Source organism: Phyllostomus discolor, chromosome 1, assembly GCF_004126475.2.
Source record: "Phyllostomus discolor isolate MPI-MPIP mPhyDis1 chromosome 1, mPhyDis1.pri.v3, whole genome shotgun sequence".
Lineage (NCBI taxonomy): Eukaryota > Metazoa > Chordata > Mammalia > Chiroptera > Phyllostomidae > Phyllostomus > Phyllostomus discolor.
The window spans coordinates 159,262,858-159,281,485 of NC_040903.2; positions in this window are offsets into that span (position 1 = coordinate 159,262,858).

Below are 18,628 nucleotides of genomic sequence, written 5' to 3' on the forward strand. Positions count from 1 at the left end.
TATTCCTGCCTTACCAAAGGTCATGCTGCCCTCTCTGAGCCTGCTTCCTATTCAGTTTAATGGGAATAATACTCATTTCATAGGACAACTAAAATGAGGTTTTAATGCTATTTTAATATAATGCCTTTAAAATGCTAGTTCTTGCTGCCTGTGTAGATACAAATGTATGATTTAAGAATTATTTTACAATTTATTTTTGCTTAATTTATGCCTTCATTTTTACATTACTACATTCAGAAAAGAAAATAAACAGAAACAATTATAAATGCACAAAGAATACTCCTATTGCTGAATAAAATTTTTAAGAAAGAGACAGAATGGGCTGTATAATACACTACCACAAAAAAAACCAGGAATTTTTTAATGATGTAACTTTAGAGATGTAAGCTTAAGACAATTTAAAGGACTCCATGATGAATTTCCATTAGATGAGGCTCTCTTTGAACACTCACAGATACAGTAGCATTCATTACAATAAAAAACAGACTACTAGTCTCACACTGAATATGCTGGGGATAGGGTTGGCAGGTAGATGCAACAGTGCTTTTTTTTTTTTTTAAATCAAGCCTCATTATAATTTTTTTCTTTTTCTTTTTTTACTTGTTAAATTGATGTTTAAATACAGTTGTCTTCATTTTCCCACCACCACTTTCCCCCACCCTAGCCCTACCCACTCCTACCCACCCACCCTCAATCCCATCCTCTTGGCTCTGTCCATGGGTCTCTCATTCATGTTCATTTACATCCTTTTTCCTTCTTTCCCATGTTATTCCCCTCTCCCCTCTCCTCTGGTTACAGTCAGTTTGTTGTGGATTTCAATGTCTCTGGCTATATTTTGCTGGCCAGTTTGTTTTGTTAATTAGGTTCCACTTATAGGTGAAATCATATGGTATTTGTCTTTCACTGTCTGGCTTATTTCACTTAGCATAATGCTCTCCAGATCTACCCATGCTGCCACAAAGGGTAGGAGCTCCTTCTTTCTTTCTGCTGTGTAGTATTCTATAGTGTAAATGTACCATAATTTATTGATCCACTCATTTACTGATGGGTACCTAGGCTGTTTCCAGCACTTGGCTATTATAAATTGTGCTGCTATGAACACTGGGGTGCATAGGTTCTTTTGAATTAGTGTTTCAGGGTTCTTAGGGTATAAACCTAGGAGTGGAATTGCTGGGTCAAAAGGCAGTTACATTTTTAGTTTTCTGAGGGAATTCCATACTGTTTTCCATAGTGGTTGCACAAGTCTGCATTCCCACCAACAGTGAACTAGGGTTCCCTTTTTTCCACAACCCTGCCAAACTAAAATTCAGAAGTCTAAATATAAAATTACAAAAAAGGCCTTACTATAACATTTTAATTCGATTTCCCTTATTACTTAAAAGACATCAGGATTTGCTACCAGTGGTAAGAGTTCAAATGCCAAAACTTGGACAATACCATTATAGTGGACAAGTAATGTATTCCTTCACTGGAAGCAATCCTATAGTGAAAGGAACCTGCTTGTTTAACTTCTGAAGAGGAATATTTCTGAGGGAGCAAAATATTCTATGTTTTCTGGAATAACTAAAGGTATTTTTTAAAGTCACATTCTAAAATATTTGTCATTACCATCATATGCATTTATTTATTATTTACAAGGATTTTACTAGATAGACACATTAAGATATTTTTAAAAGATTATTTATTCAGAGAGTCAAAAAGCTTCATGGGTTGAATTTAAATCACTATTCAAGAAATGACTTATATTTGAAAAAGAAATATACTAATTAGGTCACCTGAGGAAAGAGCATTTGAAAAATGAATGTCTTTTATAAGGATTTGCCTTTTGCAGTCTTGTTCAGAACTCTATGCATGATAGTTCCCAAAAATGACAGTGAGTACATGAAAAGGTGAGACTACACGTAGGTTTTCCCTTGCAACTTGCTCTTAGAGTAGTAAGTGTGGAGCTGCCTTCACGGCTGCTCAAGCTGAGCAGTCTCCAGGGACTCCAGGCTGCAAGGGCTCTGCTGTCACTCTCTTAAAATTCTTCACAGCTCTTGTACAAAAAGCATCATATTTTCATTTTGCGCTGGGCCTCACAAATTATTTAGCTGAACTTAAATTTTAAGTGAGTTTTTGTTGATTTTTACCCTCAATCAGCAATACAGTCCCTCTTCCACAAGGCCTGTCTCTTTCCCACATGAACAGAACCACTGCCATTCAAAAACATCCCTCCCCCAATACCATAAACCCTATGCTTCTACTGAAAAGGTTTGAAGATTTAAAAGACCTTTTAATTTCCTTCTTTCCAAGAAGGTGAAGGAACTAGACAAAGAACATACATATGCATCATCCATGGACATGAACATGGTATGGGGATCGACTGTGGGAAGGGGCATAAAGGGGGACAAATTGGGACAACTGTAAGAGTATAAACAATAAAAAATAAATGTAAAAAAGGACATTTTCAATTTCCTACTAATACTAAAGTAGAAATAATTTGATAAATTCCTTACATCATTGATGGGATCCTGTCAAATCTTATGTTAAATTGATAGATAGGTATGATGATCAGAGAATACAAGAGTTTATTGAAAATTATTGAATTCACTACTCCAGAAGTCCATTATTTTAAATTTTTCATATATACATGCATATATATGTTTTATTATAGAATCAGATTTTATTGTGAATTATCTATACATACCTGAGCCACTGGGGGTATTTATTAATGACACAGAATTTTGGGCCCTGTACTCTGAATTTTTAATTTAGTAGCACTGAGATGATGAGAATGTAGTCTATATTTTTAGTAAGTGCCCCAAGTACATTTAGCCTTGTATGAAATTTATCATTTTCTATTCTGCTTTGTTTACTTAATGATATAATATTTTTCCATGTTTATTCTGAAGGAAGACACTTTCTCTATGTTCCAAGGCTATTGCTCTACAAACATCCTTGCAAAGATAGTCCTAGAACACAAGTACTCTCAATACCTTGCTTGTAAGACATACAGAAATACAAGAGACCTATAGACAATGTTCTATCAACCACTTCCTTTTATTCATATTTTGTTGAGTTTTGAACATAAACGAATGTTTGATTTTGTCAAATGCAATTGCAGTATCTACAATAATTCTATGGCTTTTAATCTTCATTACACTAATATAATGTATTTTATTTTTAGATGTTCAAAAAATCAGTCTTTGGTTAAACACCCCTTGGACATTATGAGTAATTCTTTTTGTTACATGTTGATTGATTTATCTTGTTATTTTTTTAAAAAATTGGCATCAATGTTGATGAGATGTAGAGGGTAATATTTTCTTTTCTTGTGATATATTGTTAGATTTTTAAAGTGTAGATCCTTACTGATCTCATAAATGAGCTAGAAAATTATCCCTCCTCTATTTCTGAATAAATTTGCATAGGACTGGTATTAGTACTTCCTTTATTTTGACAGAATTCACCAACAGAGTCATTTTGGCCATTTTAAAAATGAAGACATAAAAAGCTTCAATAACTGCTCGACAGAAGTCTAATTTGTCAGTTTTCTGTTGAAAAATTAATTTGGATAACATCTTTCTAGAAATGCTATTTCTTCTAGTTATGTAATATGTTGGTATAAAGTTGTTTATAACATTCCCTTCAAATCTATTAATTTTGACAGTTTTTATACAGATGCAATTTTGCATTCTCTTTTCTTCCTTGCTCTAACTAGCTAAAATATTATCAAATTTCATTGATCATTTATAGGAACAACTTTTGTTTCACTTTTTCTTCAAATTTTTTTGTTTTACTGATTTATGTTATGATCTTTATTTCTTTATTCTCCATTGAATTTGATTTGCTTTTCTTTTTAGAGTTTCCTAAAGTATAATTCTAGATTAATAAATTTCATTTTGTCTTTGCCTTCAAGTTGTATGGCTTTGATTTATCTAGATGTAGTTTCCTTTGTGTTCTTCCTACTAGAATTTCTTTCAGCATCTTGAATTAGAATGTTAATTTTTCAAAAACTCAAGTTTTGGAAGTTCTATTTTTTTTCTTCAAATAGCTTTTCCTGCACCATTTAATTACTTTTGTCATGCTGGTATTCCTTTTATATGTGCATTGGGATTCTTATGACTGTGTGATGAGTTTCTGAGATTCTGTTTCTTTTCTTTCAATTGCTTTTCTGTATTTTCTCTACTGGAAACTTTCTAGTATTTTGTCTTCAAATTAATTGATTATTTCTTATGACATGTAAAATTCATTGTTGAGTCCATCTACTACATTTTTTATTTTGGTTGTTGTAATGTTTAACTCTAGACTTTCCACATTATCCTTTTTTATAGCTTCAATTTTCCAATTCATCTCTCCTGTTCATTGAGAAGCTATCATATATTTTCCTTCAATTCAGCTAGTGTTTATTTAACTTATTTTTTCCTGAGTATGGGTCATGAATTCCAATTTCTTAGCAGTGCCAACTATTTTTGTTGCTGCTGTTGTTGAAAGCTGGATATTTTGGAGAATATTATAGCCACACTGGATTGTGTTTTATTTTTGTGAAGTCCTGTTGGTTTTGTTTTAGTAACTGACTAGACTTAAACTTTGGGATCTATTTCCCCCATAGCAGTTTGGCCACTTACGTGTCTGCTCAGTTACTTTAAAAAAAAACACCTTATTTTTACTTTTTAACGAGGCTTCCTAGGGGTCACCATGTGCCTGCATATCTTAGTAATCAGCCAATAATTTTGGTGGATTGTGTTCAGCTCTAAACCTTCCTTACTTTGCCAAGCAACCTGTGCATGGTTTGGGAATGCATTCAGTTTTGCAGCCAGTTTTCATGTCCGCCTTTGTTTTCACTTTGCCTGCAATTGCTTGTTTCTTTCCTGTGTATACATGGTTTTCCCAGTCAGCCTGGGATATTGCAGGGAGCTTATACCAGACTTCCTGAGGTTCTTTCATTTCCAGGCTTTCCCTGCTAAAAAATATTTGTATGATTTGTTTTTCTCAACAGGGACTGCAGCTCTACCATATCTATTCTACCACTTTTATCTGTCTTCTATTCCAATTTTTAGCCCCTTTCATTGGCAATACAGTTTTTTTATATTTATGACAAAGTCCATGTTGGTAAAATGGCTGTTCTTACCAACCAGATGTGGAGGTGGGTGAGTGCTGGGTGACGTGGGGAGGGAGCAGAGGTCAGATGAGAGCAGCCACAGTCAAAATGTCACAGACTCTCACTGTCCTGAATTGATGCTCCAGCAATTTTTTAAAAATAAACATTTTTCTATTTGTTGACTGCTTATGCTCAATTTCCTGGGCTTTGGAGTGATTGTTTTGGGGTATTTTGGCTAACTTTATATTTATTTTGGGGGGCAGTATCACCAACCGTCTTATGACCATAACCTGAAGTCCTCCTTCCTATCCAAATATATTTTATAATGTTGAACTGCATTTGTAAATTAACTTTGGAAGACTTCATCTCTTTGTAATATTAATATTTCATTCAAGAATACTTTTCAAAATTCATTTAGTTTATATATGTTCTGCATGTTTCTAAAACCCTAATATATTTCCTTTTCTTTATCTGGGACTGTGCTGGAGTAAGGTGAATTTGTAGGATGTTTAGTGACTCCTTATAGAGCCCTGGCTTCTATTGCCCTGTATCAAGGTCTCTTTGATCGATTCTTTCTGTCTTTAAAAAAATATCCCGAGACCTTGTAGACGTAGGTGAAGAGGATGGAAATCTGTTTGCCCCCAGTTCTGCTTACACTGCCAGCATGCCCGATGCCAGGGTGGGAAAAGAGTATGTAAAGAAGATCATCCCATGCCTGAATCCTAGGCCTATGCCCCTGACAACTTGTTTGGCTTGACATCTTCCTGATTCTCACAAACACACACAGACACACACACCACCAATTCCCCCCCCCCACACTGACTTAAACTTCCCTTCAGCTTCTCAACACTTAAACTCCATCTGGTGAGGAGTCTTAATTTTTGGTTTTGACAGCCACTTTCAACTGGTGGGCATCTGTATAGGTACAGCAGAATGAAGACACATGATTCCACAGACAGAATTTAATCTAAGGACCCATTCTGCCACTTTCAAATTATGTGTCCTTTCACAAACTACTTGATCCATCTGACCTGCAGTTTCCTAGACTTAAATAATAGCAATGGCTTAATAGAATTTTTGCGGAGATTAAACAGCTAGTTGCATGCGAAGTTCTTAGTATACTGCCTGAAACAGAGCAAACATTTCAGAAGTGAGAACTCTTATTTTATTATGTCACTAAAACTCCTGAACATGCCCCCAGTGTTCAGCTGGGTGAGATTTTCCAGTTCTTCCTAGAGGCTTTTGTATTCATTTACTACTGATCATGTGAAAACCATGCCCAGCCAAATCTCGAGGGATCAGTGAAAACCATTCCTAGGAGGATATTGGGGGGAAAATGTATAATAGAATGACATTTCATATATTAACCCAGGTACATTCTTCTAACATGTTTTTAATTTTTTTTAAGATGGTAGTCATATAATGTCTTGCTTTAGAGCTGTAGGTGTTTAATTGCTTGTTACTTATTTTGTAAGGCAAAAAACAAAAGATTGTAAAAGTCAGAAGAGTTTGGGGTTTTGCTTTGTTTTATAAAATCCTAAATAAATTGATGAGATTAGTATAGGTGTCCAACAGTCATTGGGGAGTGACAGGAATGTCAGTGAGGACAAAAGAGAGAGAAGCAAAGAGGAGAAATCCTTGGAAGTTAGTGTATCAGTTAGGTCCCAAGTGTCTTTTTGAATGAAATAGAAAACATATTTGCCATGTTATAGCATAATATACATGCTGCATACCAGAGGCTGAGGAAGTTTTATTGGCATCCTCACTAGTAACAGATGCTGTTCATACCCCATGTTGTATCCTCCATCTCTGCATTCAGTTTCCATGTAGCTGTGGTTTTTGTAGACACAGGCTTCTGAGTCAAATGTATGTATCTCTCTGCTTCTCGGCCTGAGTGCTTTTGCTGGGAATGCGAGAACTTGCTCAATCCAAGCACAGGTCAGCCTTCATGTGCCAGAGACAAGGTCACTAAAGGCAAATCTCAACCATGGAAGGGCAGAAATCAATGATAAACACACCAGCTTCCCAATCTCCTGGTGGACAATTGTAAGTCATATGGTCCCTCAAAGGCTTCCCAGGAAAATAGAATCCTAGTTACTTATAGAAATAACCTCACTGCATTAATGCACATGAAAATGGTACAGTTCCCCATTTCATTGTTCCCATTCCTGAACTTGTGCTTCTTGAGATAACCTCTCATGGGAATCTGCTGGAATAGAAGTCCACTTATGGATCCAGAGTCAATAATATATGGTGAGTGTGGGTCCTGAAGACAATCTGAATCTCCTCATAAAGCTTGATATGCATTTCAAGTCCTTGAAAAACTTCTCTGCAGGAGAAATCTGGTTCTCTCACTTAAGTGGGAGAGGGGTAACTTTCACAGATAAGGAATATTTTGTGATACTTCTTCCTTTACTTTCTCAGCCATGTTTGAGTATGCCCAAATTTATGCTTATTCCAAGTCTCAGGATCCCACTATTTCTTGTTTATCTTATTTGGGGAGAAGAGGCCTGGCAAGATGTAGATTTAAATGATTTTATAACACTGAAATGCATACAATCAAGTTCTGGATCTAATCCTTGGCCATGTCTGCCTTGCAGCTACACATAATAAGGGATTCCTTTAGCAACAACCTAGAGGTATCCTGATTCTCCAACCTTGAGTTGGGAGTGCAAGGACTTCAGATTGGTATTTTCATTTGGTGAGTTCTCTGGGGTAGTTAAAACAGTTACCTAAACTCTTTATTGTCACATTGTCAGAACCATGTTCTTTGATGGCCCCACCCCTGACCATCCACTAGTACTACATCCTCCACTAACATGTGCAATTATGAGAGGAGACCCTGAAAAACCTAGAATTATCTTCTGGAGGGAGGGCCCCTTGTGGTACAGGCTTCCTCTGCTAGGTGAGTGTTCTAGGAACCCATCTGTGTCAGTGTACCAGCTGGTATTGTTGTGAGAGGCTGAGTTCAGCTCCAGTGAATTTTTTTTGAAGACTCTTTCAGTGCATTTGCCCATTTTATGATGGGTGATTTATGATTGCACCTTCCCACACTGTGCTGAGTGTTCAGCAGTTTACTGACCAAAAACGACATGATCCCTATGCCCAATCCTCTCACCCAATCTTTGCCCTGAGCAACTTTTTTGTTTCCCCAGAAGGAAAAAAGTCCTCAAAGGGGAACATTTTGTCAATGGGGAAGAGATGAAACAAAAAATGGCAGAAGCACTCAAAGGCCTCAAAACTGATGAATTCAAAAACTGTTTTGAGCAGTGGAAATAAAACACCTCAATAGGTGTATTGCAGTCAAATACAGTGTACTTTGAAGGTGACTGAAGTTTAAACATGTAAGGGTAAATACACATTTTTATAAGTAATTTCTGTTTGGGGGGATCCCCTTTGTATCTGACTAATAGTGATGCCATTTCATCACCCAAGGTGCTTCTGTTTCCTGTGTAGCTGTGTCCTCAGGAAAGCGATTGCTACTAAGGAGCAACTGCCTCAAGTTCCCAACAGCGTCAAACAGCCCTTCATTGTCCAATATGTGGCATCTACAAGAACCAAAGCACTACAAGAGGAAAGGCACCTCTGGGATCTCAGACAATTGGGGTATCAGTGGCAATCCTTGTGAGGTAGAGATTCAAAGTCCTGTTCTCATTTTAGAAGTTTCACTACCCTTTTCTTCCCAGATACTGGTCTAATACTAAGAGGTAGTGGAATCCCAACAACTGTAAGATGAAGGTTTGGTGTCAGATTTTAATTCATAGGAGATACAGAATTGAAATTTGGGGAGCCGTTGGCCTTAACATATGGAATATATCTAATAATTTTATGTTTTTAGTAAAAGATGTTAAATTCACCTTTTTCTAATGTTTTGGAGTTTCAGAAGCATCCCCAGGGTCTGAAACACTAGAAGGCAGCTCAGGACTAACTAAACACTTGTTAGACCAGTTTTGAGTGCTAGTTTATTTCTCACCCCACCTTCCAGCCATGAAACAGGACTGCTTGGAGACAAAATGTGACTGCAGCAAAGAAAATCAGTGGGTCCCCTTCGGCAGGAGGCAGGAACTGAGTAGCTGATATGGCTACACTACGTAGACATTGCTCACTACTGAACGTGCTCCCAAGAGTCCCCTGTGGTTTCCAGGTGAAAGGCCATCAACATCTGACATTCAACATACAGTAGACTCCATTAACAATGCATTGACACATAAGACTACTTCCACCCTTCCCTTACCAAGACTGATAGGCAAAAGTAGGTAATAAGTAGGATACGGTTGTATCCAGAAGAAACAGGAAAACTAACAGGTGCTCTTCCCAGCTGCAAGCTTCCATGCCAAGACTGAAGCAAAAGCAGTTTGTTTGTTTGTTTGTTTGTTTGTTTATTTATTTATTGTTGGAGGGGGGTAGGTGGCTGTGAGATGGATAAAAAAGCTATGAATCAAATGAAGAAATAAAGCCATAATTATAATCCTTTACATTTTAGTACCTCAAAAATGTGACTACTAGTTACTTGGGAGTAACCAGAAACCTTAATGCAATGGTTCTCAAAGGGTGGCCCACCCCCTCCCAGCATCAGAATCATCTGGACACTTGTTAGAAATATAAATTCTCAGGGCTACCCAAATCCACTAAATAAGACACTCTGGGGTACAGCCTAGAAATCTGGTTTTCACAGGCCCTCCAGGTGATTAGGATCAAGCTCGAGTCAGAACCACTGCCAGAGTCAGATTTGCTTGTGACATCATTCAGGTGTGCAGAAGAAAGTCAGCAGAGTCTGTGTCGTGTCACAGGCGGTGATGGAAAAGAGTTTCATTTTGCGTGAGACCTTCATGGTTCATCAGGCTCAATAAACCAGCTGCATACAGTTGCTTGCTGATCTGTTAATCTGGTAGGTTTACAGATTTTTTTTTTTTTAATTTGCCCTGGCTGGCGTAGCTCAGTGGATTGAGCGTGGGCTGTGAACCAAAATGTCACAGGTTCAATTCCCAGTCAGGGCACATGCCTGGGTTGTAGGTCATGGCCCCCAGCAACCGCACATTGATGTTTCTCTCTCTATCTCCCTCCCTTCCCTCTCTAAAAATAAATAAATAAAATATTTAAAACAAATTAAACCTTGGTTTTGATAGCCTTAAATGTTTTCTTTCCCTATTAGTCCTATTTGGTTTCCTTCACCTTTTCTTCAGTATCTTCCTACCATTCTCATATTTTTCTGTGCCTTTTGACATTTTTCTTATTCTGATAGTTTCTCCCTTGTGTTGATGTCTGCCTTCTATTTTTCTAATATCTCTTTTCAACATCAATACAACTATTCCTTCATGATTCCAATCATTCTAAGAATCATTTTGTGGCAGTCTGCCTCTTTACTTCTGAATATTGAATCCTCTTTTCACTTGGGAATGGAAACTTATTTTGTTTACCTGTGTTATTTTAAATAATAAATCTCTTAGCTTTTCCCGGGTTTGTTTATGTCACAAATAAAGTTTTTATTTATAAATTCGTCCTCATTTGTATTATATAAACATTATGGTAAGATATTATTGCCTGTTTGGTCCTATATCTAATTGACTATTTTATAATCTTTGAAGGCAAAGTCTCTTTGGATGTGGCTTTCAAACTCTGTTTCATAGCTCAACTAATGGCGAAGGACAGGTTTGGAGTTTGAGATGGCATGATAGCCAGCTGGTGTTACTAAAGGTCACAGTAAAGCAGGGAAAAGCCTGAGGGAATGGTGGAAGACAGTACACTTGAGGGAGGCTGGTGGCCCGATGACACTGCCTGCTGGAGCACTGCTGTCTAGTGGGCTAAATGGATTTGGCAGGGGCACCTACGTCACCTGCTATGCCTTGTAAGAGCCATCTCAGGTACAGTGCTGCAAGAAAGAAAACAACCAACCTTCCTGTAATCAAATGAGAAGGACATTTTGGAGCAGAACATGAGGAAAATCAATGTCTGTACAGTTGGCTCCCTAATACCCCAGGTGCAAGTTCAACCTCGATCCAGAAACCAGAAGTAGCAGCAGCAATAGCAGGTTAAAGGCACCAGGTGCTGCTTCCAACAGTTTATTACACCATTCTAGAAGCTAGATTGTGAGTTTCTGAAATCAAACAACTGCTTTTAATTCATATTTACTCTCCATCTAGCACTGAACTTGGTCATTGTTTTTAACAGTGTTCAAAGAGCAACTGCTACATTCTTTACTCCAGGGCAGTCATAGTAAATTTACCTATGACTTGGGGGGATTTTCTCACCTGCAAATCACTATACAGATATGAGGGATATTTTTCCTATTGCAGTGAACATCATAAATGTAACATGTTTTAGAGGAAAAATATGCTACTCCATGATCATCACAAAGCTGAAATTACATGTCTGCTGTTGGGCAATAACCTCCCAACACGCACGTGCACACACATGCACGCACACACATGCATGCACACCCTTTTTTATCTTTTTGGATGGCAGCAGCAGAATCTGTGAGCTCACATCTGTGAAAACATCTAACATGGTAATTTGCATGAAGTATATTCAGAAATTTCTCTACTGGAAGTGTCGGGTTATTTATTGTGGCCACTTTTAATGACCCGTGACTCCTGTTTCTCCTGCACTAGAGATACCTGTTAATCCTCACTCTTTTATTCTATGATTTTGGCCTCTTTTCTCACCCCCAAATTACAGATAATCAATTCTCCACCTTTATTCTGTTATTATTATTTTCTTTTATATGTCTCCTTATTTTCTCCCCCATTGACTTTTTCAGTTTTGCCTGTGTTTTTCTGGAATCCATTATTGAGATAACCTCTTCTCGTTTCTTGCCCTCTCTGCATTTTCACTCCTTCCAATCATAACTCAGTGGCTTTTCTCTGCTTAAAAGGAAAAAAAAAAGCCTTTCATTCTTTTTTTACAATTTAATGCCTAGGCTATCGCCACCTCACAGATATCTGATTGAAAGGAATATCCCTTTGGCCTCCAGCCTTGATATCATCTCTCTTTTCCCCCAGTGCTTTATGACATGCATCGGCATTTTAAACAATAACTTCACAGATTTCCACTGCAATGCTTGAGATCTATAAAATACTACAATTTACATTTTAACACAGATAGCATAAGCCCTCTGTCTAAAGCACTTCTTGGATTCTTTTGTGATGCATAGATCCCACCCCCTGCCTACCCAGCATCCCCTTACATAGCTTTCTGTACTATCCTAGTATCTTCCTTTTGTTGCAACTACTTAGGCGGATTTCCAGGTGAAAGTAAACTAAATTCCAGGTAAAGGGGGATCTTCTTGTTTAGTTGAAATTGTGATACAGTTTTTCAGACATCCTTACATCAAATTCAGACATTTTCACTGTATTTTAAACAAGGATTGATTTTACAATGTTGATTATAAAAATAGGATTATAAAATAAATATGGAAATGAAGTATGCCATTTCCTATCAAATAGCACATCAACTTTTATTTTCTAGCTTCTTTTCCTTATGTTTTTGTATGCTTTCATCTTGGTTATCTCAATGCAAATATCAATTTCTATTTTGTTTCATTTCATATTTTTCAAAAATGTTTATCTACATTGCTATTGTATACTGCTGTTAAAATTGTCATTAAGGATGGTATACTATTTTAGCAAGTAAACATATCATTATTTAATTAATGACAGATTTAATCCTTATTTAAACTTTAATGGTTTTTATTATTTATTAGTGTAAGTAGTAATTAAGTATACACTGAGAAAAATAAGCAGCTACTTGAATAGCTTTTAAAGACTTTTAAAATAATAAATAAATAAATAAATATATGTTCCATACCTGTGTGTTCTCCATATTTTTCCAAAACAGTATTTCAGTATTTAGAGAAATGCTATAAAGCGTGACTTTAAGTAAGTGACAAATGTCAACAAAGGGTGGCCTTTTCTTTCCTGTGTATAGTTAGTCTGTGTTGTAATCTCTATTGGGCCCACATTTACTGATTCTGGGGCCTTAACCTGAAAGTTGTCCTGATGTTTGTAACTCCATTTAACTCAACTTGACAGCTCACTCTCTATTTTATTATTCAATTTTCTGCAAAGAAAAATAATAATGGCAGAGCCCAATTCTAATCCAGATTAGGATGCTTGTTTTATTTTGAGCTGTCCTCTCCACACCTATCTGTACATTGTGTTGTCAAAATCCATTGGTTTCATCCCCAGTGAGATCTGCCCTTTGCTTCAGAAGTAATGAATGTTTCCACAGTGTTCCAAATTGGCTGAAGACTTCATGGCTACTCAAGAGGACTGTCAGTCCATTGTGGGTGTAGCTATAATGAAGTGGGACAAAGTGGCTGACCTGAATCCTCAAACTTTCTAAGTCTCATTTTCTATACTTGCAAAATGGAGGCATCCATGACTAGTTCCCACTAGTGAATTTAAATAGAACCTGTAGTGCAATCATGGAACATTCTGGAAATAAGAAGAGCTGATCCAGAAGTGCCTTGGGGAGAAGTCACCCATTATCAATGGTCAAGTTTAGGACATAACACAAAAATCCAGGCTGATGGTAGATGGGCCTCCTCACTTACAGCTATAACTTTCATATACAACCCTCTTCCACTGTCTCAGACTCCTGGCCTATGCTAAACACACTGCTGGCACGCAAACCTCCATGCCATTGCTTAGGCTTAGCATGCAGCCTGCCATGTCCTGACTCTTGTGCATGCAGAATGACATGCTAGTTTTATTTCAAGACTTGGCTCAAATTCAGCAATTTCCCTGAAGCTTTCCCTATTCCTGGCACCAAAATGTATTATGCCTCCCTTTATTGTTTTCCAACATCTTGTTTGAGTTCTTTCTATTCATGTTAGAGCTTGTATCTTACCCTGTCTTTAGAATGGTTTTCTGCTTCCCTACCAACTTCCTCAGGCAAATAGTGTCACCTAGATATGCTTTTCTTCTCTAAATCCCTACTATGAAATTAGGTATATATAATTTTCTTTAAAAATTTTAAATTTTATTAAATTTGTTGGGCTGACATTGATTGATAAAGTTATATAGGTTTCAAGTATACAATTTTTAATAAAAGTTGGTGGACAGAATGACACAGTATTATTGGTGGATCTACAAGAGGATAGCACAAAGATTTCTTGGCTCATCATGAGTCCTTAGAAAAAGATAGAATGACTTAATTTTTCTGAAAAACTTAGTTTGTACAAACATAATCTTTAAGAAAGGTAATGTGCCTATTTTAATTTGATTCTTAATAGGACACTGATAGACTTGTATAATGCTTCCATGCATTAGACATAGTGAATAAAACTAGAGAAAGCATTTCTCCCATTCCTAGAAAGCATTCTGTCTCACAAATACTGACTGATACCCTGAATTATGCTTGCACTAATGCTTATTTACATATGTCAACAGAATGACATCTTCAAAGTATTTCCAGCTCTCTCAGACATTCCAAATCCAGGATGTGGAGCATGGTTTTATAACCCGGAATTATAATAAAACTTTCATTTATGTGCAGAGTCTGATGTTGTCCATGAATATTTATTTTACCAGGCTTAGTCTAAGCTCTATCTATTATATAAAATTGCAAAGTTGTAGGCACAACAAAAATAATAAAAATAAGAAAAAACATTGTCATAAAATTTTAGGAATAATGTACTATTTCTATTTCCAATGATAAACTCACAAATTAAATTGTTGAAAAAGTCTTTTATGAGAGAAGTACTTAACAGCAAGAGGATAATATGTTCATAGTTTATTGGAAAGCCAATTATGTAATAGCAAATTTTGAAATTAAATAGTTTACTTGCTATTAATGTGTTATTTTTTTCTTTATCCTATACAAAATATAAAATTTAAGTTTAACATGTCACTAATCATTGCTAAATAGTAAGTTACTTTACTATTTAAGTTTATCTTATTTATCTATAGGAAGTAAGTTACTTCCTATAGATAACTTATTTATCTATTCCTATTTATCTAATCATTGCTAAATAGTAAGTTACTTTACTATTTAAGTTTATCTTATTTATCTATAGGAAGTAACTTACTTCCTATAGATAAATAGGAATAGAGAGTATTTGGTTTCTTTCTTCTAGGAATTGCAGAGTTGACTACTCATACTTCCTTATTCCTGAAAACTTCAGCAGAACACATATGTGAGTATAAACAGTATATTAATCAAATTATTCATCAAAGTAAAATAAAATGTATGTTATCAACCTCAGATCTTTCGTGAATACTTTTTCAGGTATCCCACATCAAAACTTATATAGGCCTAGCCCTGGCAGGGTAGCTCAGTTGGTTAGAGTGTTGCCCTATACGTCAAGGTTGTGGGTTCAGTCTCCTTTTAGGGCACATACAAGAATCAACCAATGGATGCATACATAAGTGGAACAACCAAGTGATGTTTCTCTCTCTTTGTCTCTCTCCCCTCTCTAAAATCAATAGAAAATAATATATATGTCTTCTAGAACAATGTTTTACTTTATTTATTTATCTATTCACTCATCAATGTGTCCATCAAATTGCCAGTGATTTTATGGTATTATGTGCTAGGATGGTTATAGTGATGGATAAAGCAAAGAAGGCATGGCTCCTCAAGGAGGATTACATGATGCTTGAGACTAGATAAAATTAAATTATCATTGTTTCTATTTCTAGCAATAAGGCTGACTAGATGTTTATAAAACAATGCTCCAAAGTAGTGATCCTAAACAAAATAAATATTGTGTGTCTTTTATAAATCATATGGTTAATTGGTAGTCAATCAGAAATGGTAAGAATACATGAACCCAAAATGGAGAACAGAGCAGTAGGGACATCTGTCATACTTATGGCCCATAGCCTCAATTTGGCGACTGTCATAGACAGGGGACAAATTCTAAGCTTCAAGAAAGATGAGAGATCTGAGTGGAAAGATCTGTATGACGCCAAGATTCCTGAAGGGCAGCACTCAGCAGGTGAACAAAAACACACACTGCACAAAGGTAGAAAACTGAGAAGTGTACTAGGTTAACCTTTGCTCTCAATAAGATTAAAAATGAGTCTCCCCTGAAAATGATGATCACAAGTTAACATTTAAGTGGGCCAAGGAAATAGTTCACACAACCTCTTCATTCTGGTAAAACTCAAGAAAGAAATTTAGTTTTTTTAACAGGATTTTCTTTTTTTAGAATGTTTTTGTTTATTTATTTTTATAGATGGGAAGGGAGGGAGAAAGAGTGGGAGAGAAACATCAATGTGTGGTTGCCTCTCACATGCCCCCAACTGGGGACCTAGCCCACAACCCAGGCAGGTGCCCTGGACCAGGAATCGAATCTGTGACCCTTTGGTTCACAGGCTGCCACTCATTCCAATGAGCCACACAAGCCAGGGAAGAAATTTAGTTTTAAATGATCCCAAGTTGAGGTTTACATAGGTCCTTAGAAGAAGTAAACACAAATCCTCTCTACCAGATCACAAACAATTACAATAGTGTTTTAAAGTACAAACTCAAAACCAAAACACTAAGCATAGAAGGACACAAAAACTATGTGTCCTTCACATAGTTTCAGCATAAAGAACAGGGCAGCAGACCCCTTAATACCAGAACCCCTAATACTAAAGATAGTAGAATATTCAGATTCAGAATTAAACAAAATAAAAAATAAAATAAATTATTTTAATATTTCTAACAAGATCAAAGGAATTGCAAGAATAATGAAGGCACAAATGACTACCAAAATTGACCAAACAGATTTGAAAAAAGAGTTAATAATAGAAAATAGTAATGTAACAATTGGGTTAAGCATCAGATTGGATATATTTCAAAAGAATTTATAAACCAGAATATAAATATGAATAAATTGTTCAGAATGCAACCTAGAGATATAAAAAGATAGTAAACATTACAAAGATATAAGAAACATGTAGAAAAGGCTAAGATGTTCCAACATATTAAGTACAAATTGTGATAACAGGGAAAATAGCCAAAAAGCAATATCTGAGGAAATTGTAAAGACTTCCATTTCTTAGACTGAGGAAGCTAGGGAAAAAAGTCAATGTAGAAACATTACACTAAAACTGAAGAGAACCAAAGAGAAAGAATTTTTTTAAGATTTTATTTATTTATTTCTTAGAGAGGGAAGGGAGGGAGAAAGAGAGAGAGAAACATCAATGTGCGGTTGCTGGGGGTCATGGCCTGCAACCCAGTGTGTAGCTACCCTGACTGGGAATCAAACCTGTGACACTTTGGTTCACAGCCCGCACTCAGTCCACTGAGCTATGCCAGCCAGGGTTGACAAAGAATTTTTTAAAGTAGCCATGAAGGTAAAACAGAATTCCTATAAAGAAAAGACAATTTGGTTGATGTCAAATTATTTAGTTTTCTTTATTGGACCTCAGATGGCAGAGGGTGTTGTCATAGTTATAATGAAACTTTATTATAAACTATATTATCAATTGTCTGTCTAAACTCTTTTTTATAAATTATTTATTTTTATTCCCATTCCCCTACCCTATATTTAATATATATTTTGTGTGAGTAATCTGTTATTTGCTCATAAGTATTCTTATAAGCATGTAAAGAATTTAGCAATTTTCTTCAAAAAACTTTAATAATTTTCTTGTTGCTCTGTTCATTGTTTAGATGATCATATCATCTGACTACAGTGACAGGTTTTCAAGTTTTCTCACAATCTCTCTGTCTCTCTGTTTTCTCTCTTAAAAATTATTTTCATCAGACTGTCAGCTGATTTCTCAAAAGAGACCTTACAGGCCAGAAGGGGCTGGAAAGAAGTATTCCAAGTCATGAAAGGTAAGGACATATATCCAAGATTGCTCTATCCAGCAAAGCTTTCATTTAGAATGGAAGGGCAGATAAGGAGCTTCTCAGATAAGGTCAAGTTAAAGGAGTTCATCATCACCAAGCCCTTATTATATGAAATGTTAAAGGACCTTATCTAAGAAAAAGAAAATAAAAAATATGAACAGAAAAAAGACAGTAAACTAAGTTATTGACAGTCACAACTAAAACAAAAGAAAACTAAGTAAACAAATAGAACAGGAACAGAAAGAACCACAGAAACAGAGATCACATGGAAGGTTAGCAACAGGGGAGTGGGGGGGGCAAAGGTACAGAGAATAAGTAGCATAGACGGTAGGGAGAGAATAGACGGGGGAGGGCAAGAATAGTATGGGAAATGTAGAAGCTAAAGAACTTATGACACATGGACATGAACTAAAAAGGGGATTGTGGATGGGAGGGGTATGCAGGGTGGAAAGGAATGAAGGGGGAGAATGGGACAACTGTAATAGCATAATCAATAAAATATGTTAAAAAAAAGAATGATATCCCAAAAAAGGGTAGGCCAGCCATAACTGAATTAACTACTCCTTATTAATAATATTAGGTAGTTTCCAAACAGGTTATTTTGTTGTGTTTTGAGTTTTGCAATATAAAGAATCCTGATATTAAAAAAAAATTAGCAATTTGCTGGATACAATTTTAATAAAAATAGAAATAGCATTTGTTCATACAACACAAACTAATAAGAAATTATAATAAAAACATTATATTAGATAAACATAA